General features: G+C 46.4%; 1 protein-coding gene across 2 annotated transcripts in view; it reads right to left on the reverse strand.

Moving 5' to 3' along the window:
- Window positions 1–2127: 2127 nt before the first annotated feature.
- The window catches only part of FOXO3 (forkhead box O3), a 95573-nt gene continuing 91126 nt past the window's right edge, over window positions 2128–6574 (reverse strand). For both annotated transcript variants that reach the window (XR_005931978.1, XM_030031065.2), the window contains one exon: window positions 2128–6341. The gene's annotated coding sequence lies outside the window, so the exon portion shown is untranslated. The remainder of the gene's footprint in view (window positions 6342–6574) is intronic.

Genomic DNA, 6574 nt, shown 5'->3' on the forward strand with positions numbered 1-6574 from the left:
ATGTAACAATAAAAGAATGTTACAACAGTTACCCTCATTTAGGCCAATTGTTCCTACTGAATCAAGACATTTTATCTCATTTTCTAGATTAAATCAGTTCCTTGGTATGTCATCAAAGCATCAAACAATAAAAGCAGGAGACGCTTTGTTCTAATAAGTAAATGTTGTGGCACATGCAAAACTACTGGTGTCATTAGTATGAAAAGAAAATCCAAGTGCAAAAATAAAAAATCCAAACTGAAGTTTCTGCATTTTGTCAGACAATTCCAAAGTTTTCTGAAGATTTAAACAGCAGTAAATAAAAAAAATAGCTTAAATTTTTTTTTGTTCTAATGGAATTTCCTATGTTTTGTGTTTACATGATAAAAGTACCTTCATTTGAAAAAATTCCACAGGCAGAGCCAGTGGGAAAAAAGCTCTGTGGGCTGGGTCGGACAAACAAAGAAGCGATGAGACGCTGCTGAAGTCACTGACAGTGGGATGAATCTGTGCACCAGCAAGAGCGGTATCTACTCCATCTGGCTTGGGCTCCGCTTCACCCAAGAAGTCCTCCTTTTGAACGGGGAGATACCCGTCACGATGACTCCACCAGAAAAAGAAGTAGCCTCCCAGATTTGCTTATCTCAATCTTCTTGAAAGCACCCCTAACTTCCTTGGCAGCAGTAGCCAAACAAGAGCTGTAAAATACTGTTTTCCCTGGTCTGGTCAAACTCGCAACTCAGCATATGCGGTGGGGAGCTCCCAGAATAGCTCTCGGTTGCCTCACCAGTCTCGGCAGCAGCTCGAAAAGCCTTTTGTCTTCTGGGACAACTTGGAGAAGTTTAAAATGTTTGGACTTATTTTGAAAGTACTCTGAAAGATAAGAATGATCTATTCCAAGGTCGGGTAAACCGAAGGTCACAGCTAAGGCATTGCACAACGCAACCAAGTAGGTTCAGCACAAAACTCGCGCAGGATTTGATCAGGCCGTCATCGCTGCTGCTGCGCCTGCTTAAAATCAGGTCAAAGCTGAGGCCCTTCCACCTGGCACCTCGCCGGGCCAAACGCTGTCATCGTTTGTCCTAAATACCAGTGGGGCGATGCCAGCGAGGCGGAGGACACGGGTCCTTCCCCGCCAGAGCAACTGTCGGAGGAGCCTTCAGAAAAATCAAGCAAAACTGCTCCACTTCGGAGGAGAAGCTCTAATTGCTGCAGGACGAGAGCGCTCTCACTCTGGGAAGCGGTCAAAGGCTTCATCCTGGTCAAAGGCTATTTTCTGACTGGATCTTGTAATATTTCAGGCTATCTTTAGTTAGGACAAAGCCTGAACAGCTCTTGCTCTATTGAACAAGGGATATCCCTAAGCTGCTCTTTATACTGCAGTACTTCAGCGCGACGCTCCCATGGGCTTTGCATGGACGACACAGCGGTCGTCCCCCCCGGGAGTCATGGGAAACCCCTCCCTGCTGCATGAAAAGGCTCCTCTTTCTTGAAAATACCATTTGCTCTTGAAAAATGATTCCAAAAACCCATATACATCTGTGGCTTCCCGTCAGGGTGGGAGAAGTGTTTTTTGTCGACATGTCTCATGTTTCTGAGCACGCTCTCCTGTGCCTTGGCCAGAGCCCTTGGTATAACTTTCTGCTGAGTCAGGCTGCTGGTTTTCTTATCCCAAATCCCAGACCGGTGGTTTCAAGTACTCCAGGCATTTTCAGAGGCAGTTTGAAACCCAGCCAAGCCCACGGCGGCTGGGGGGGGTGTACTTTTCTCCTGACCGACTCGCAGTTGTGCTGGTCGTCTCCCAGGACGGGTGAGCTGGGCTGCAGCTGCAGGGTGCAGCTGCCATCCCAGGGGACAACCCTCCCGCCCCCCCAAATAAAGTGAACGTTGTGATTTTTAGCAGCAGTAAATGATCCCACTGGGGGTTATCTGACCGCCAAAATTACGCTGGCTTGGCTGAAGGGTTGAAAGGCAGAGGGCCACATAAATAACGCATTTACAGACTCCAGTGGACGCAGGATCAGGCCCCCGCCCCAGCCCCAACCCCCCCACCAGCCGGTTTCACCCACTGCTCGGAAGTCACCCCTTCTCCAGGTCCTGCGTTTAGATGTCTGTCCACAAGACAACAGAACAGAGCGAAGGCAAATGTGCAATGTAGAGATCCATTATGCTTTATTTACATGCGTCACCATCTCTTTTACAAACTAGATTACAATTTAAAATGGAATACACAAGGCAATATCTACTAACACCAAGTGGAGTAAGCACTGCGTCTCTACTTTGTTTGGAAAGGGGCAGGTTTTGCTCCAAAACAAACTTCCTTCCAACCTCTGTGTAGTAAGGTAGTATATTCCTCCAGGGCAGCATCTTTTTTCTTTTTTTTAAATATAAAATCCTCAGTAAGACTGCAACATGAGAGTGTCTGCTTTCAAATGAAAGTACAAGATAGCCCAAATGAAAAGTATAAACTGTTCAGCTCTTCGGTATGTAAAGACGGCCATGCGCGATAAGGCTGTGGATTTAATATTCTTCCAATTTACATGGCTTGAAACAAAAACAGATAAAACAGTTTTACAGATACTGTATACATATTTTTTCCAATCATGCAACTTTTTTTAAAAAAAAGTTAAACATGTGAAGCCAAATGTACAATCCATTTTTTCCAACCCATAGTAACGAAATGTATCTGGTCCCCCTTCGCATCTGTTGGCAATTCCTAAGGTATATTGTGTACTAGAAAACACTTACAGGACACCGATTGCCAAGCAATGACATAATTTTAGAGAAAAACATGACCTAAAAGGTAACTTTTTGAAGCGGTGGCACAAAAATTTCTGGAGTTAAGCAGTGGTCAACTACCCGATTATTCTCAAGATAAAATTCTTTTACAAAAATCATTAAATCAAGCCCCAAACCTGTGACTAGGAACTGCACAAATGTCACCTTTTTAGACCTTTTGTTTAGACCAAGTGTTTAAACAATAACTATGGAATTGTTCTGGACAATCATCTGTTTTACATGGTTTCAGAAGGAAAACTTCTAGGCATAAACATGCTCAAAGACTCAAAGGCCAAATTTTCAAAAGGTAGGTTCCCCAAATTAGCCATTCAAGTCTGTATTTTGACACCTAAATAAGCGGCCCTTTGAATTCAGCGAGATTTATGTAGCACCTCTGGAGAGGAGGGCATTTGCTGGGCACCTCAGCAGGCGTAGAGGGTGGTGACCTTCCCCTGGGCCTGGGGGGACCTGGCACCTCTCCTTCCTTCGAGAAGCCACGAGGGCAGAGGAACTTGCCCCCTGCGACGACGCTGGAGCCCCCGACGTCCAGAGCCTGACAACAGGCACCTCCGTTTGAAAATTCTGGCCCCAAAAATGAGCAACAGAAACCAAACCAAACCAAAGAGGTTGGCCAAGTCCACCCCTTTCCAGCGAGTGCTAGGATGTTCTCCGAAGTAGGGGCCCAAGGTGTCCCAGCCACGCCAATGGAAATGCTTTCCTCGACATTGCCGAGAGGCAGGTTAAGCCTTTCAGCTGCTAATGCTTTTATTTAAAAAAAAAACCAAAACAAACTTCTCTGCCATTGATGGTCTGTCTCTAAATCAAGTGTTTTTTCTCCATTTTCTGAACAGAGCAGACCACAGCGTTCTCCCTCATTTCTGCCAGCGGGAGCTAGCTCCGTTGAACTCAGTGGGGCTAGGCTGCCGGAGCAGAGCAGAAGTTGCCCCCATTTGTTTTAAGCTAATGCGCCTTCCCTTGCCTTTCACAAGAACTGCATCCGTACCAAGAAAAAAAAACCCCAAAAAACGATGGATTTTGGTCACCTTGGCCATACCGTCAAGTCAGGCCTTACCGGTGCTGTCCGTGACCTGGTCGGTGGTCTTTGGGCAGGCACCCCGGGTCTCACGAGCGGCTCACCGCGCAGGGGCCCAACGCTGCGCCCCGGCACGGGGAGGCACCGTGTGGGCTCTGCCGGCGGCCGACACCGCGGGCAGGGGGACAAGCCCCCCCGCAGGGCAGCGGCCGCGGAGGAGCCTCGGGGAGAGGAGCACCGGAGGGAAGTCCTTCCGCGTACACTCGCGTTGCGGGGTGTACCGGGAAGCTGAGAGCGAATGCTACACGCTCAGAGGAGGCTGGTGATCAAGCTCTCAACCAATTTTGGTAAACGGTGCCTGCAGCTGGACTGCGATAAGCAAAGGGACCTCTAGCCCAGGTGACCACTGCCCCACGCGAGTGTCCTGGGTGGCTGGCTGCTGACAGAGATGGGCAATGAGCATCGGCTAACTCCAATAAATCTAACAATCTAGTCCCCACGCTGACAAACAGACCATCTCGGTGTAAAAAGAAAAGAGAAGTTTTTTTAAAAGGCGAATGATAAACCCTTGGCTGCTTGGAAGAGTTGATATGCTACAGGGCTACGATAACCACAACTGCACAGAGTCTACACGGTCCTAACTGCGGGGAGAAACCAAGAGATGCATCTTTACGAGAGAACAGCGTGGGGGCTACGATACAAAAACAAAACTTCCATCACACTAGGAGCTGTTGTTTCACCAATGTCACCTCAGGGACCTGGAAAGTAAGGAGCGAGGAAGGGCCCACGAATGCTTGTGTGTGTCTGTGTGTGTGTGTGTGTGCGCACGCGCGCACGACTGTGCATGTGCGGTGGCAGTGGGGAGAGGGAGTCACTCCACATTGCATGGGACACGGGTTGGTGGGAACTCATGCACTGAGACTTTGGGTTAAAATGCTAGTTTGTTTTCCTAACATCCATGCATAATGATCCGTTTCTGTACATAATAAAATATATTTATATATTTATATGCATAATGCTTTTATGCAAAGAAAAAAACTTCATATATCGCTTTGGAGAATTATGTATACACTGTCCTATTCAGAACCTCTTCATACCGAGTTCCTATGTACCATTGTTGTCTTCCCCTCTTTTTTTGTATCCCTCCCTCCCCAAAATACTAATAAAAAGTAATCAAACTTTCCAGATTATAGAGAGGACCTATACAGCACCATACCTTTTATTCATTATTATTATTAATTATTATTCATTTTACAAAAGAAAATCTTAGAAGCAAAATATATAAAACTGCCTTGTCTTTCAGTGACATTTATCCTGTTACAATCTACGTTCCTATGAAAAGCCATTTGTATGATACTGTCACCTTGCCATTCCCTCTCCTGCTTCTTCTGCCACAACAGGTTATACACAGTGAGAAGGAAAAAATAATCGAGGATATGTCCAAAACAAAAACAAAGGATCACTGATGCAGTAACACACCCTGCAACGACCTGTGCCTCAACTCCCGGCGCTGCCACTGCAAGTCACCTGCCGATGCCCAGCCTCTACGTTTAGCTTTTCTGCGAAGTGACGTATTTCCCTTAATTTTCGCTTTTTCAAACACATCTTTACAAGTGGCTATGTTCAACTTGTCTGGCGGCTCCGCTTATAACTCCTCACCAGCTCGCTGCAGCAGTAGGGACAGCCTTGCTACCATAAGGCAGGAGGGGAGCCTGCTCTGGTGGGCAGCAAACGGGCTCCTGCCTCAGTGCACGTGCGGGCAACGGCACCCGCTGTCAGTCCATCCTCACGAGCCAAGAGGCAAACTCGCCGGCTTCCCTTGTTTTGCAATCAACCCTGGTTTGACGCTTATGGAAAACGGGGGTGTACCATTAAATTTAAGGAAAGAGTAAGAAAGAAACAAACAAACCAACCCAACAAACAAACAGACCACACACATCACCTCTCTCTGGAATTCAGCCGGTTGATCGGTGTAACAAATGCTGTATACTCAGAAAACCCTGACGTCTGAGCAGTGTTGGGCTACGATAATTTCCTGGCACGTGCACAGTACTTCAGATTTCCCAGGGAGAGAAAGCAAAAATGGTCAAAAATCTAAGGAAATCAAACTGGAGGTTGTAGGGGGGAGGGTGGGCAGACAGGGAGAACCTCCAAAAAAGAAAAGCCAACTTAAAACATCCCATAAGCCATTAATATATTGAAACACCACATACTCATTGACAAGTAACTACTGTAAAGGCTACACAGTGTGTTCTTAACAGGATGGTGCTGAACATTGTCTCCACAGCAGGTGCTTGGCCATCCCAGAAAAGGAAGATTTTGCATACTTCAGAATTAGTTCAATTCCCCCCCAAAAAAGAGAAAAAAAAAAGAGGAAAAAAAAAAAAAAGAGGATCTTCACTCCGGTAAGGGGCCTATTAACAGTCTGCTTCGTTAGGAAAATAATGCAGGGTTCACAAAGGTCGTAAGCTGTAAACAGTATCACTGTCCACTTGCTGACAGCAGATTTGGCAAAGGGTTCTCTCTCTACATCTCGTGTCAGTTTGAGGGCCTGGAGAGGAAAAAGAAAAAGAAGACAAGACAGTGAGACTGCTGCATGTAGGAAAAAAAACACAACAAAAAAAGGCAACCACAACAACAGCTTACTCTGACAAGTAATTTTGATTTGTTTGCACCCAGAAACTTCAAACTTACAGCAAGGAATAAGTTGCACTGTGACCCTGCCTGAAAATGTTTCCCCCTTCCCAAGGTTTGAGCGTGCTTCTTTGCTGGCTCCCAAGCAGG

The sequence above is a fragment of the Aquila chrysaetos genome, chromosome 2, assembly GCF_900496995.4.
Source record: "Aquila chrysaetos chrysaetos chromosome 2, bAquChr1.4, whole genome shotgun sequence".
In the NCBI taxonomy this organism is placed as follows: domain Eukaryota; kingdom Metazoa; phylum Chordata; class Aves; order Accipitriformes; family Accipitridae; genus Aquila; species Aquila chrysaetos.